Below are 13,672 nucleotides of genomic sequence, written 5' to 3' on the forward strand. Positions count from 1 at the left end.
TCAGGAAACTCAAATCAAAGTGATGGACATACCAGAGAAGTGAGGATATACCAGGAATGGCAATAGGTATGGAAATAACAGAACACAATTACTCATTTTAGGAATCCATCTGGTTAGGTGTGTTGTTTCATTTAAATGATGTGCAAACTCACTCACTTAATGGCCCTCATTTATACATTTATATATGTCATGTGAGCACTACAACACACACGGTTTTAATTTTAAAACCTAAAGCACAAGTAGCAGACCTCACCTTTGCTGGATGCAAAGGGTGTCAAAATCGAAAAGTTCAGCTTGTGCCCCTTCCAAGGAAATATAATACATATGCATCTGTGCACCCCGAGGTCTGCACACAGCTGCACAATGTTTTATGAGATGTTGCAGTGGCTTCTGCTAGACTTCCTGACGTAAAACTACAAACAATCAAACCTTCCTTCCCCCACATCCCATTCTCCCAAGCAAATGCCTGAGAAAAGAGATTTTTTTTTTAAGCCAAATATGTCCTTCAAACACTTTTGCTCTCAACAGCAGAAGATATCTCAGTATTTACAGAAGAGTGTGATCTTGGGTATTTCAGCTTTGAGTAGAAGGAAGTCAAACTTCTTAGCTTTGGTTCAAAACAAAAGTTTCTCTCAATAAAATCTAAATCAACCTTAAGAGGCAGAAATAAGTATGCTCCACTAAGCAGAAAAGCATGAGCTGACATTTAAAATCTGCACACCGCTCTCTCAGCCACCCAAGAGAGAAATGATTCTACATTAATAGAAGAAAAATGCAACCCTGAAAACTGATATCTGTGGATTTACACCAGGACAACTGCAACACAGCACAACACCCTGGCACTCTCCTTGCTTATACTCTAGCTTTTTCACTCAGCTTGCCTAATTTTTTAACTAGATCCAGGTCAATAAAACGCAACAGAATAGAATACAACCTTTTTTTTTCATTTTGCCAAGAAAATATGAATGTGATAAACAAAAATATTTTTTAATTGGTGTTGATTCTGGAAAGTGGTTTGTTTTGGTTTTGAACTCTAAAGACTTTAACTTGACATTTTCAGAACAAAAGAGTTTTATTCAAAGTGATGTTTCATTTTTATAAGTGGGTTTAATTTCACTAGAAAGGAACAAACATGAGTAAAACACTAAATTAAATTAAATATTTGTAACTTTGCATGCAGCTCACAAAAAAAATGACGAAGAATTCTTTCTAATGAAGTGACTTGAAATTATTTTTTAAAAACTACCCAAAATATGAAAAAAGCTCAGGCACTCTCTCAACTACCTCATACCTGATTCCAAATAAAAACCAGTATATACCTTACATGCAAAAGCTACTTTAGCATTTATTTTCTTGTTTCCAGAAAATGAACATGAAGCTGTCAGTACAATATATTCAACATCCTAGAGCAGGGTGCATTAGGAATGAAACTAGTCACCGTCAGGGCTGCTTTGAGCCCTCTGTCAAATTGACATAGCCACATTTTTCAAAACAAATGCAGTAACACATTTATTGTACTTGTTATCATATAGAGAATCGATAAGGAACTCCTTTTATCATGGTCATAGCTTCGTCATTCAGAAGCACCAAATGATCAGTCTTTCAGAAGTTTCACAGTGCCATGGTCTGTGTAGTCTGAGATTTCAAAAAAAACCTTGGATGGAAAGTCTGAAAATTCAAAGACAGCTGAGTGGGAACAAAGTAGCTAATTCCATCAGCCATACCTGAAAATTCAAGTCTGAGTGCTCTTACACAGTCATTTGCACTTTCAATCAGTGGTATCTAGAGCAATAAACTTCTAGATGGAAATCCTTTGCTGGTGGCCTTTCTGTTGGAAAATGGTGGGGGTGTGGATGGTGGCAGTACTGTGAATGACATTCCCTCAGTAAAACCTCACTTAGCACAGTTCCGGCATAAAACTCAATGCATGCACAAAGTCATAGTGGAGTCCTGCTATATGAATGTATTCAACAGTCTGAGTTTAAGGGATATATGATCACTCTTTTCAAGTGTTACCCTGGAAACAATTTGCCTCTTGGCAGACGCTGCATACTTACACAGGAAACTAAATTTAAATCCTTAGGCATAACATCTTGGTCATGCCTGCCCTTTTGTTTGAACTCCTTTAATGAAACCCTTGCCCTCACACTTGGCTGTACTAAATCCAAATATGATCTCTGCTTCCTCCTTATTATTAGTTCAGAGGGAACGCTCTAGTAGTTGTATGCAGGGTTATCCATTACCTAAAAGGAAAACGTGCCAACTTGGAGCTCTGTTCATTGACTTACATGATGTTTACCCAAGGATTTTCATGCAACTGACTTATAATGGCCATGTAATTTGCCTCTTCTGAACAACTTTACAGAGCTGGTATTCATCATCAACTCAGGCTTTTCAGCATACAACAGGTGAGCCAGTTCATAGGTGGCTTGGGAATAAACAACAGAACAAGGTGGAGTATTTAAAAAAAGTGAACTAAGAAAATAGAACTGGTGCAATCAATCAAAAAAAATGATTCTTAAATGAGTTTCAGAAGAGGGTGACGACAAATGAATGGAAATGTTATGTACACAACATAGGCTCATACCTGGCTGAAGGCATATAGTGCAACTGGAAATTTTGGGAAGAAGTACCTGCCCACCTGCCTGCTTTCTTGGCCAGCAAGAGCAGCGCTTTCCCCATGGATCAGAGACCAAGGCAGCACTCCAACTTTGCACACAAACACAGGTGTAAACAAACAGGACAGGGGATAGGAAATCATCCTGTTATTCCACAGTGCTTGTAAGCTTGGACTCACACTGCAAACTCTAACAACCATCATTTCTCAGACTCCTACAGAGTGGCAGGGCTGGTACACAGCCCAGGAGCCTACACCGTCCTTTAGTGATGGCAGACTGCCAAAATTTGTGTCACAGTGAGCATGCGCAACATCTCGCAGGTCTTCTGGGGGGAGCTAAGACCTCCTGCATTAATAAGAGGGTTTGGGAATATTTTTTTCCCTGACTTTTTCCTTTTCTTTTTTTTTTTTTTTAATTGATACTGAAATTATCTCAGTGGGCCTGAAAACATGGGTAAAAGGAGACAAAATTGGATACAAGTCTCAGAAGGATGGCATAAGGATTTAACAGTACCTCTCAGACTTAAATCCACTGATGAGGTAGATGCTGGCAGAGGACTGTGAGGAATTATGCAGCTTTCCCTCCCTCTTCTTTTTCTTCATAAAACAGCCTGTATGCCAGAGAGTGCCTGAGACATGAACAATGTTTTTGTTGGGAATGGATGAGTTTTAGAAGTGGGGGGAAAAAAAATTTTCAAAATTTACTTTTCATCACTGTGTAACACCTTGAAAATATTTTGGCAAAAAAGCCAGGTGTTGTGCAGTTCCAGGATTCTATCAGAGGTTCAGTTTCTTTGGCGGGTAGAATAGAAAATGCTACCAGCACATTGGAGGAAATATGAATAGCTCTAGCCAAACACTGTAACCAGGAAAAAGAGAGTGCATGTGAAACTTTTTGTGTCTCATCTAAACAATTATTAGGCATGAATTAAGGAAAGTTAACCTTTCTTTTACAAATTCATCACAATTTAGGGCTCTGTTGTGCTGGGAACTTTTGAAAGACATGCCAGGAAGCAGTTGTTGTATTTCAGTACTTAATGCAAGTAAATGGGAAGTACAAAGGATGAAAGAAAAGAATTCCACACTCATTTTGCATGTCATGAGCTGGAAAATGATGTCTTGCAGAAGGTCTCATAAAAAGATTGTGATAATGAGGAATTGCGTGCAAAGCTCTCAAATCCCATTCTAATGCTACTAAGACAAGCATTTTCTTCTGAGAAGTATGCTTTAGCTTCCTCATTCACATAGCAGGTACTAAGCCACTAATGTCAAAGGAATTATTTTTGTTGAATTATACAAATAAGAATAAAAGTCAAACCTAGCCAAAAGCATAGTCACTGAACCAGGATCACAAATATGGGCTAGTGGCTCTATGATACTTCAGTGATACAAGGCAGCCATAAAACTAGCTTAACTAATGTGAGGCTTCTGTGTGTTACCAGAGAAGTACAGAGCAGCTGGTACATCTATAGGAAATCTATATTTCAATGTTTTACCATTTCGACCCTCTAGCCTTTCTGACTTTCTCATCAAAGATTAGTACCAATTCCAGATGCAGTGAAAATATATGGAAAATAAATTACTGGAAAAAAAAAGAAAAACTAAACATTTCATAGCAGTAACCCAAACAGGTTGTAACCTCTGTTTCTTAACTTAGTATGCAAGCAGATCTCTACTGCTGTGGTTTTAAACTCACTACAATCATATTTCTCTGTAAGGAAGAGATAGCAATATTGAGTTCTTATTAACATCACACCATGCTCCACAACTCTGAAACCAAGAGTTTCTAGGCAGAAATACATGAAGTCTAGAGCAGGCTTAGAACTCTTTAACTGATCATAGATATTGAAACAACTCCAAAGATTTCAAATCCCCTGTCTCTCATGTGTACCAGACTCAGGTAGCTTAATTGTACACAATTATCATTGATTAAAAATCATATGTACCTATAAAACATACTTGGAAAATAGCTTCACACTGTCCGGTTATGGTCTAAATGATCTGCAGTGAAATGGGTTAAAAATTCTTTTCAAAATGTAAAATATCAGAAATTACAACTAAAGTGAGAAAACATTCATCTTATTCACATATTTTTTTCACATATTCAGAGCAATAGAATATTTTTTACATCTATTTCAAAAATAAGGGAAAAAGTCTTCAAATTCTGTGTCTGAGGTTGTTTTCCCATATCAGTCCATGTAATACTGTAGTAAAGCTTTAGACTGAAATCTGAAACAGTTGGAAAAGGGCAGAAAGAATTTCCTTAAACAAACTTAAACAAGACAGAATTTCCTAGCAGTGAGAATGATTAAATATTGGAATGACTTACTCACACTGGCCTATCTGTAAGAAAAGGCAGTAGATGGCTCACAGCCGGTGCTCAGAGAGGGAAGATCTGGCTGAACATCATGGTATGTATTTTTCTGGCATGGGAATCTCTGAATCTGAAGTCTTCTCCTCATCTCTTACCTTTTGTTATTCCATGATAAGATAATGAGGCAGAACACCCCATCAGAGAGTTTGAGGGTTATAATAAATTAGGGGAAGTCAGCGACAAACTGAGTAGCAGACATTCAGAAGTAATTTGATAAATACAAGGGCAGGGTCAACAGAAAACCTCCTGAAGTACAATGCAGAGAAGTGCAAAGTCCTGCACCTGGGACAGAAAAAGTTCATGCACTAACACAGGCTAGGAGCATGTGGGATGTAGCCCTGGTGGGAAAGTTGGGAACCAGACTAAATATGAGCCCACAGAGTACTCTCATCATGAATAATGTGAGCTTAGCTATATTTAGGAGTAAAGTGGTTAAGGGACCTAGGGAGTTCACTGTCCCCTTCCATTTGGCACTGGTGAGGCCCCACATGTGTACCATTTTGAGCTCCCCAGTACCTAGAGGATGGAGCTGGGATTTAAATATTATATGGAACAATTCTTAGGGGAATAGATGCTTGGATTGGAGATAGAGATATTTAATGTTTTGGAATAAACAGGAGGTCCAGATGAAACAGTTCTCATTTGTCTCTTCTGTCCTTAATTTCAATGTAATCTGAAATAACCAGCTCTATGAAGTCAGTTCATTTCACTGATGGTTTTGGCAGAGTTCCTCTCCCACCGTGTTGCCTGGAAACATGGCAAAGTAAAATGACTGTTGGGCTGTCACAGCTTTAGGCCTTATGACTCTAAGGGATGAATGCCAAGGCAATCATCATGCTGGGGAAGTTGCACACTTTGCAAGCTCTGCAGCATTACGTGCCCCTGTTAAAGGGAAAACTCATAAGGTCAGAGAAGACACGGAAGGAAGGAGCTAGTAAGCAATTAATCCCACCATTTAATCTGTACTGGACTACAACTGCCTGTATTTCATTTGAGCAGATGCTATCTGATCAGATAATCTAAAGACAGCAATACAAACTGAGAAATAAAACAATGGCAGCACAATAACTCCTCTTCAGCAGAAATGTCATGAGGGATTCTGCAGACTAGCCCACTCCACCTTGACTTGTCTTGCCTTATCTTTTTTAATATCGTCTTATTTTGTCTTTGTTTTTTTTATCTTAGCAAGATGCTCCTGTATGGGCTAGCTGAGAATAAATCAATCCTAATTTTTCCACCAGGTTTTCCAGCCTGTATTAAATTCATCACTCATGGATAAATACTCTGTTATCCTTCTGCAACAAATTAATTGCAGGCTGTTACAGAATGAGTGATGTGGGTACAAATTCTGTGAGTCTCTGCTATATAAAATTCAATATAGCTTTGCTGTTGCGATACTACTGTGCCAATATACTTAGCAAAAAATACAGAATATGTGTACACCACACAGAAAACTTTCAGGTCAGTATTGACAGTTGCATATCATGTATATTTCAAAAAACTTGAAAAGACACAGAAAGGATTGTTCTGAAGTATTTCTGCTACCCTGTGTACTTTATAAGCTGCTTAGGGTTCAACATATGGTGCATTTTTCTAAAGTAATTGTAAATAACTGCTTCTGATTGCTTTCAGAACTGCACCCAGCTCATCACTGTAATCCTACCATAAAATGTATGTCAGTCATTAAAACATGAACCAAAAATCTACAAACATGTGAATGTCATGTTCTGTTAACCTGGCTTGGCTTTCTACACATATGGTGGATGAAGGAGTGGAACAGCTATGGTATAATTAAGATTCAGTCCTTCAAATAGCTGCATAAGCTTAATGATCATTCTTTTGGGGGATGACTATACTGAGGTCTGCACTATGACTGCAATTCATACCAGTTGTTGAAGCTGATTTATCTTTAAATTAGCTCATTAGGTACTGCTAGGAGAGCAATTATCCCAGTACAGAACACAGTATGGGTAAATTCCATGAATCTTTACCCAGTCCCCTGTGGGTTTTGCATCTTGCACTGAATCCCACAATTCTATCTACATTTCTAGTAGTGTCCAGGCTAGTTTACTTAGAAATGGCTTGTGTCTGTATGTATAAATTGTAGGCACAGTACAGAAAAATCCTCAGGCAGTGAGAACTATTTAACATAATTAGTCTTTTGCAATAGTACCATAAAAATGTTTTTACACATGCATATGGACCTCTCCTGGTACAAACAGATCCCAGCAACTGATATAGTTGAGACTCTGAAGTATATGACTTCTTGTACTGGAGGGAGCTCTGTGCTGAGATATTTCAGAAACTGTGGTTAGTCTCCACTTAGCTTAAAGCTGTATGTTGTGAATCTGCAGCCTTGGTTGAAGTCAGCAGGAACTGCATGTGTGTAAAAGAAGAATTTGGCCCATTAGGACCTAATATGGCACATCAAAGGAAGATAGAGCTGGCATCTTTTGAAGAACATTCTGATATTCACATGCAAATGAACACTGTGGGTGGCATTGAGCTGGGTATGAATTGATTGGAGCATAGACAAGAACCAGAGCAACTGCAGCTAAGAGGAGGTCTGCAGACCACCCCTGGATGCTGTAAGACCACCGGTTTCCTTCAGAAGAAGGAAGGAGGCTAGGGTAAATGGAGACTACAGAGCACTACAGGCTCTTGCAACAGAAAGTAATTTACTGTTACCAATGGGAGCTGTGGCTAGGGAGAGGGGCTGAGTGCAATTTTTTTGTTCATACTTGGAACTAGCTCCTGAGAACTTACTGAGAAAAAAAATCAGTTGAGCAAACTTGGTAAAGTGATGAAAACCTGCAGCTCAGGCATGGTAGGTGCTCAGATTCTTGTCTATCAGTTTTTTTTCCTGTCATTTGAAGATCATATCTTGTCGTTATGATGAAATTCACATAGTGTTGTCTGATGTTACAGCTTATTCTCTTTTTTATAAGGCACAGGTGTATGTGCACACGCGTGCTAGGCTATCTGATGGTGTGTATTTGTTCTGGGACTGATTGCTCTCCTCATGGTCACAGCTAGCACGTTAAAGATACATATCTGAATCTAATATGCTGCATTTAAAACCTTTTGATACACTCCTTTCTACACTCTAAGACTGTGTTCTGGTTTCTTCTTTCCTAATGTGTGTGGGCTATTTCATGTCCCTCATTACTCCTCAGATTCATTGTGCCAGACCCCTCTCACGCTGGCAGCAGCAGCATGTGCACTTTGGTGATTTATAATACAGGGCTCCTTGGGGAAGAGTGTGTTAGAGTGGCAGTAAAAGGGATTGTTGTGCAGGTGGAAACTTGTTTAAACAAATCTGAACTGAAGTTATGCTATAACGGAAGTTGGTAGATTAACATAAGCTCTGAGTGTCCAGAAAACCTATGTTATTTTATGCATCAGAAACCTACCTGGGCTCTTCGTTTCAGAGATTTCCATTGACTGAAAGGAAAAAGAAAGTACTATTGGGGTAAATCATATAGTATTGTATGTTAGATTGCAGGTGATGTGCATGGGGGAAAAGACAGTCATTGTCAGTATGGTTAATAAATAAATTGATTGTGTTTTCACAGATCACTAAAGTCTTTGTTTTTATTTCCAGCTTCCTGAAAATAAATTTCAAATATGAAAATGTCTCACAAAACCTGTCATTTTACAAAATACCGAGGGTGTAAGGAGGAGAAAAGTTAATGTACTGGTAGATAAATATCAGAAGCTGTTGACTAAATATTCTTCCTTGAGTAATCTACTCCCCAGATAATGCCATTATCTATAAATTATAAATGTGATTTTCTATTCAGACAGTTAAATGGAAAGGTTCAGAGTGCAAGTTTGGTTCAATCATCCAGAATTCTGACTGTTTATTGAAATTATCTGAACCTATCAAATCTCCAGTTTGAACTGGCAGTCTCCTGAAAACCAGCAATTCATGTGAGATTTCTGGCACTTACCTTTCAGGTACTGGCCAGAAAAATCATTTTTGCAGTGTTAGTTTCAGACTTTGATGGCAATTATAATTGTCGAAATAAAAACTTTCTCTCTACTTGTTCCAGGATTTCAGAAATATTTGGTTGTAGTTTGGTTCGGAAAGCGTGAAAAGGTTGAGGAAAAGGTTTTTAATTTCCTTTTTATTTTCTTTTATTTTCTTTCCCCTGATTCCACTTTTTTGTCCCTTTTGAATCAATTCTTTATCATCTCAGATGAAAGGTCACAATAGTGAAACAATTCTCAATTTTGTTAAATCTGGTAGTTCTTGTGCTTCTTCAGAACATCAAACCTATAAAGCAACTGTTACAGTAGTTTATTTCTTTGTCGTCAGCTCTGTCTGTTGAAAATTAAAACATTTTCCGCATCTTGATGTGTGGCATATCTAACTGTGAAAGGCCTCACCATCTGTTTTAAGGTCTATAGAGCTTAGCAGGGAATGTGAACACCATTGTAAGAAACTTCCAGTGTTTGGTTTTTTTCATTTCATATAAAAACTAACTTCATACAATCTCAATACAGAATATTTTATATATTTTTTAGAAATATAAACTGCTTTAGATTGAAAAACAGATTTCACACCCTATCTTCTAGGCTCCAGGAAAAATCTGACTAAGGTATTTTTATTTTTTATTTCTTTTTACAGTACACAGGCAAAAGTCTGTGCTGTAAGGCAAGGTTGAGGTTCCTCTCATACAATTTCAACTGTTTAAGACAGATATTCAGCTGAAGTTAACCATCTATATTCCCTTTGCTGACTATCGACAGATCCCACTCAGCCCTAAGCATGTTGAAAGAGAGTTGCAGTTTGAACCACAGGTTTGGTCCGTTTGGGTGGAGGAAAGTTGTAGTTGCATTGTGCTACCACAAGGTTTTCTCTTCTTGCAGTAGTGGATTCCACCATTTGAAGCTCAAAAGGTTTATCACAGTCTTTAATGTTGAATCTGCACAGTCAGAAAAAATTTAGAAATAAACTCATTTAACTGGTACAACTTCTGTTCAGTTGAAGGGTTATGTCTATAAGTACAGGAAGATGTTTATTACAGTGGACCTGCTTTCTCATTCAAATGAGTGCCAAGACAACTTGTGGATTTATCAGTGGTTAATTACATCTTAGTGTTGCTATCCAAGAAATGAGATCCTTCTGGGTCTCTCTAAATAAATGACGTCACATTTATTTCAAAAAAGCTATTTCAATGCTATCAATTTAAAGTCAACTGAAAGCTCTTGAGTTCATAGGTGCAGTGTCTTCAAGCATATATGTTTTCATGTAAAACTTTGGGTTAAATTCAAACTTTCTTTATAGTTTTTCTTGATTTATCACAGTTAACATCTGTTCTAATATTACTGGGAAAATGTCTGTACCAGCTGAAATTTGTCTCAAATTAGGTATCTATCTTTCCTATAGAGCCTGGAGTTTCTTCTCCAGTTAAACTGTCAGGGAAAAGTTTGCATCCTGCTTAAAAATATTCACTGTCAGTCCCTTGACTTTAATTTAATACATTTTAAAGTTCTGACACAATGTTCTGTTAACTTTCACAACTCAGCCCCAAACCTGGCTGATTACTAGTCTGACTTAAGAAATCAATTGTAAAATTTAAATCTTTAAACAATTACTGAAGGCTTGGGGTTAGAGTGATTCCACATCAGTTAAACTAATTACTTTTAAGACACAGCACCAGACTTGGCTGATTGACAGTAAGAATTTCTGCAATAACATACAATTTTTCCTATACAGGAGAGAATTCTTTATGTTTTACCTCTGATTGCGCCTTTCCTTGTAATCTTCTACAAAGCTACTTACCTTTAGTCTAACCACTGAGGACTATTTGACATTCTTGAAAACCCCAAAGTTTTCTTTCTGCCTCTGGTGCTCTACTGACTTGAAGTTAAACCTCCTTCCTTAAAGCACAACTCAGGTTTGAAAGCACCGACTCCCAAAAGAAGCTGCATAAATATCCCAAAGATTAGGACTCATTTGTAAAATAAAGAGAATATAAGCAGGTCATAAACAATTTACCTAAAATGAGTTTGAGTGTTGCTTTCAGCTTAACAGTTCGTCACCTACTAATTATATATGATAAAACTATCGCCCCCCCCCAAAAATCAAACGTTAGGGGCTGTTTTCTAAGAATATTGACAGCAATGGTGACTGTCCCTAAAATCAAAAGGATAATAATGAGTGTCACCCTCAGGATGCAGGGTATGCAACTGTGGAAATATGAAACTATTTATCATGTTGCAAAATATTAATATGTCTGAGAGCAGGATATGGTGGTAGACAGCACCTAGTAAGACATATAGCACAAAAGATATATAGTCCTTGGCATAGCTACACTTTCTAGAGGTCTCATGGGCCTGCTAAGATGTCCTCTTCCAAAAAAATGAAATCCAACAAACCTGAAATACTGTTCTTCCTGAAATTCCTTAGCAATAAGCAGTCTTCAAAAGTCTTCAGATTTCATGATATTGAGATAATTAAGGCTTTTCTCAAAATTATTTTTGAAAACTGGCATTCTGGGCACAAGCCCATTGACCTTTCTTTCCTTTACTGTCCTGTTAAACCCACAATTTAAGGAATACACAGTGTAAAAACCAATTATTTTTAGCTGTGTGATATGTGGAAAATAAGTTCTCTACTTTCTGGTCTTTTGGTTGTTTTTTGTTTGGCTGGGTTTTTTTAATAAGTGCTGTCAGCATCCTATCAAAATCATAATCCCTTGTCTCAGGCCAAAAATTAAAAATCCATTTGTCTTCCTGTTGTAGACATGAAAATGTCTCTGCAAGTGGAATGATACAGTAGCTGGTCAATATTCTGTCAGTCTTTAGTCAGGAGAACATCTATAGAAGCTTTCTAGAACTGGTAGTGATTAGAAGTGTGTTTCAAGATCTGGCAATCAAGAGATTTCCTAACTAAAATCTGAGTATGGGATTCAGAATTTGTTTTAAGATTGTTTAATATTGAGGCATTGTGTTAATTTTCGACATGTGTAAAATTTGGCAGGAAGTAGTCAATATGCTTTGTTTGACATCTGTTGACCTCATTTAATAATTGTTATTAATTCTTCTATTGCAACTTCATTAGAATCACATTATTTTCACAAGACCATATGGGTGCCCTCTGGTGGCCTCATTCTTTGCCGATATTCTCTGATCACAAAAAAAAAAAAAAAAGTGATTCTTTAATTCTTTGTTGCCCTATTCACACAAATAAATTTTGATATTACCTATAGCTCCAATCAGATATTAGACAATTTCTGAATCAAGGATACTAAAGTCAGCCTGATGGTGAGGGAAGAATGTTTGCTATAAGAAGGTTCTTAAGGAATAATTATTCAGATGCTTAATCAAACTGAACGTCAAATTTTAAAAAATTGCGAGATCATGAAAAATGGAAAACTAGCTTGGCTCCTGTTAAGACTGGAAATCTTGAGAACAGCCTTGTCCCTTGATATCCTGCTATTTCTGTTTTGAAGCCAAAACCAGGAATTGCAGGGGAAGAAAGAGGGGGAGAGAGAGAGAAGAAAAAAGCTACAAAACTGGAAAAATTAGAAACACAAAAGGTTTTGAAACTGGAGGAAAAGTCAGGTTTTGTTTTATGCTAATCAAGTTTCATTCTCATCTCATGTGCATTTCTCTCATAAAAGCATTCTGTTACTGAGACATGCATTTTTCATGTGACATGATTGCACACAGACTCATCAGACAGTTATTTATATTTCCAAATAACATTTAAACTGATCCAAAATGCAGTATACATCCAAAGTGAAAGCTAAGTTAGGGAACTAAGCAATTGGATATTTAGGACTGTGATGTTGGTCAAAACAGTCAAGTTTTGTTGGTTTGTTGTTTGTTTTTTTAAAAAAAAAGATGAATTAGGATAAACACATTCCTTTCTTCCCTGGGGACGAAAGTAAGCACTGATTTATCAACTATCCTAGAGATGGAGTTGAATTAATTTTTTTTACAGAATTACTATCTGAAAAACAGATGAGACAGGGCAAGAGGAGATGACATACGAGACAAGGAGAGGAGACAACACTGGGAAATAAATAGGGAAATAAGTGATCAGCCATCACAGAACCTGAAGCACCTTCACAATTTACCTAACTAAGATAACCAGCACTCTTGAAACTGGGCAAAATGCTTCACCTGTGACAAGAGTTTGCATAATCAACGTGAATAAGTGTGCTTAAATATATAGACTTTAAGGGAAATTAAATGCTAACCCTCCTGGCATCTCATCTTTTCTTCTCATATGTTGTCTCAGGGCAATGGGATGACTGAGCTTTGAAGATCCATCTCTGTGTCTGACAAGGAAATACACTTTCCACAGCTGTAAAAAGGAGAGAGATTTAGTTTACCTCTTCCAGCTTCAGTATCTCATGGTTACAGTGCTGATAATTCCTGTCCAAATCCTGACATGTCAGCTGTCAGGAGTGCTGTCATGCTGTTTTCTATTTTATATTAGACATTACTGATGTAATGGAAATATTACCTTTTGCTGGTATGAAAACCAGCAAAGGCAACTTTAGGAATTACTTTATAATCTTATTTCAGTGTTATGCTTATTTAGACCTTCTGCATTAATTGATTCTTCTTCCAATGTTTTTGCAGTAGAAGTCTGTGGATTTATCTTACATTTTTAATTTGTTACTTATTACTGCAGGGTATGCCAGCCCAAACAGAAAGGT

Source organism: Pezoporus flaviventris, unplaced genomic scaffold (assembly GCF_033815535.1).
Source record: "Pezoporus flaviventris isolate CSIRO_AGI_PZ_B2104156 unplaced genomic scaffold, CSIRO_AGI_Pfla_v1 ptg000031l, whole genome shotgun sequence".
NCBI classification, from domain to species: Eukaryota; Metazoa; Chordata; class Aves; order Psittaciformes; family Psittacidae; genus Pezoporus; species Pezoporus flaviventris.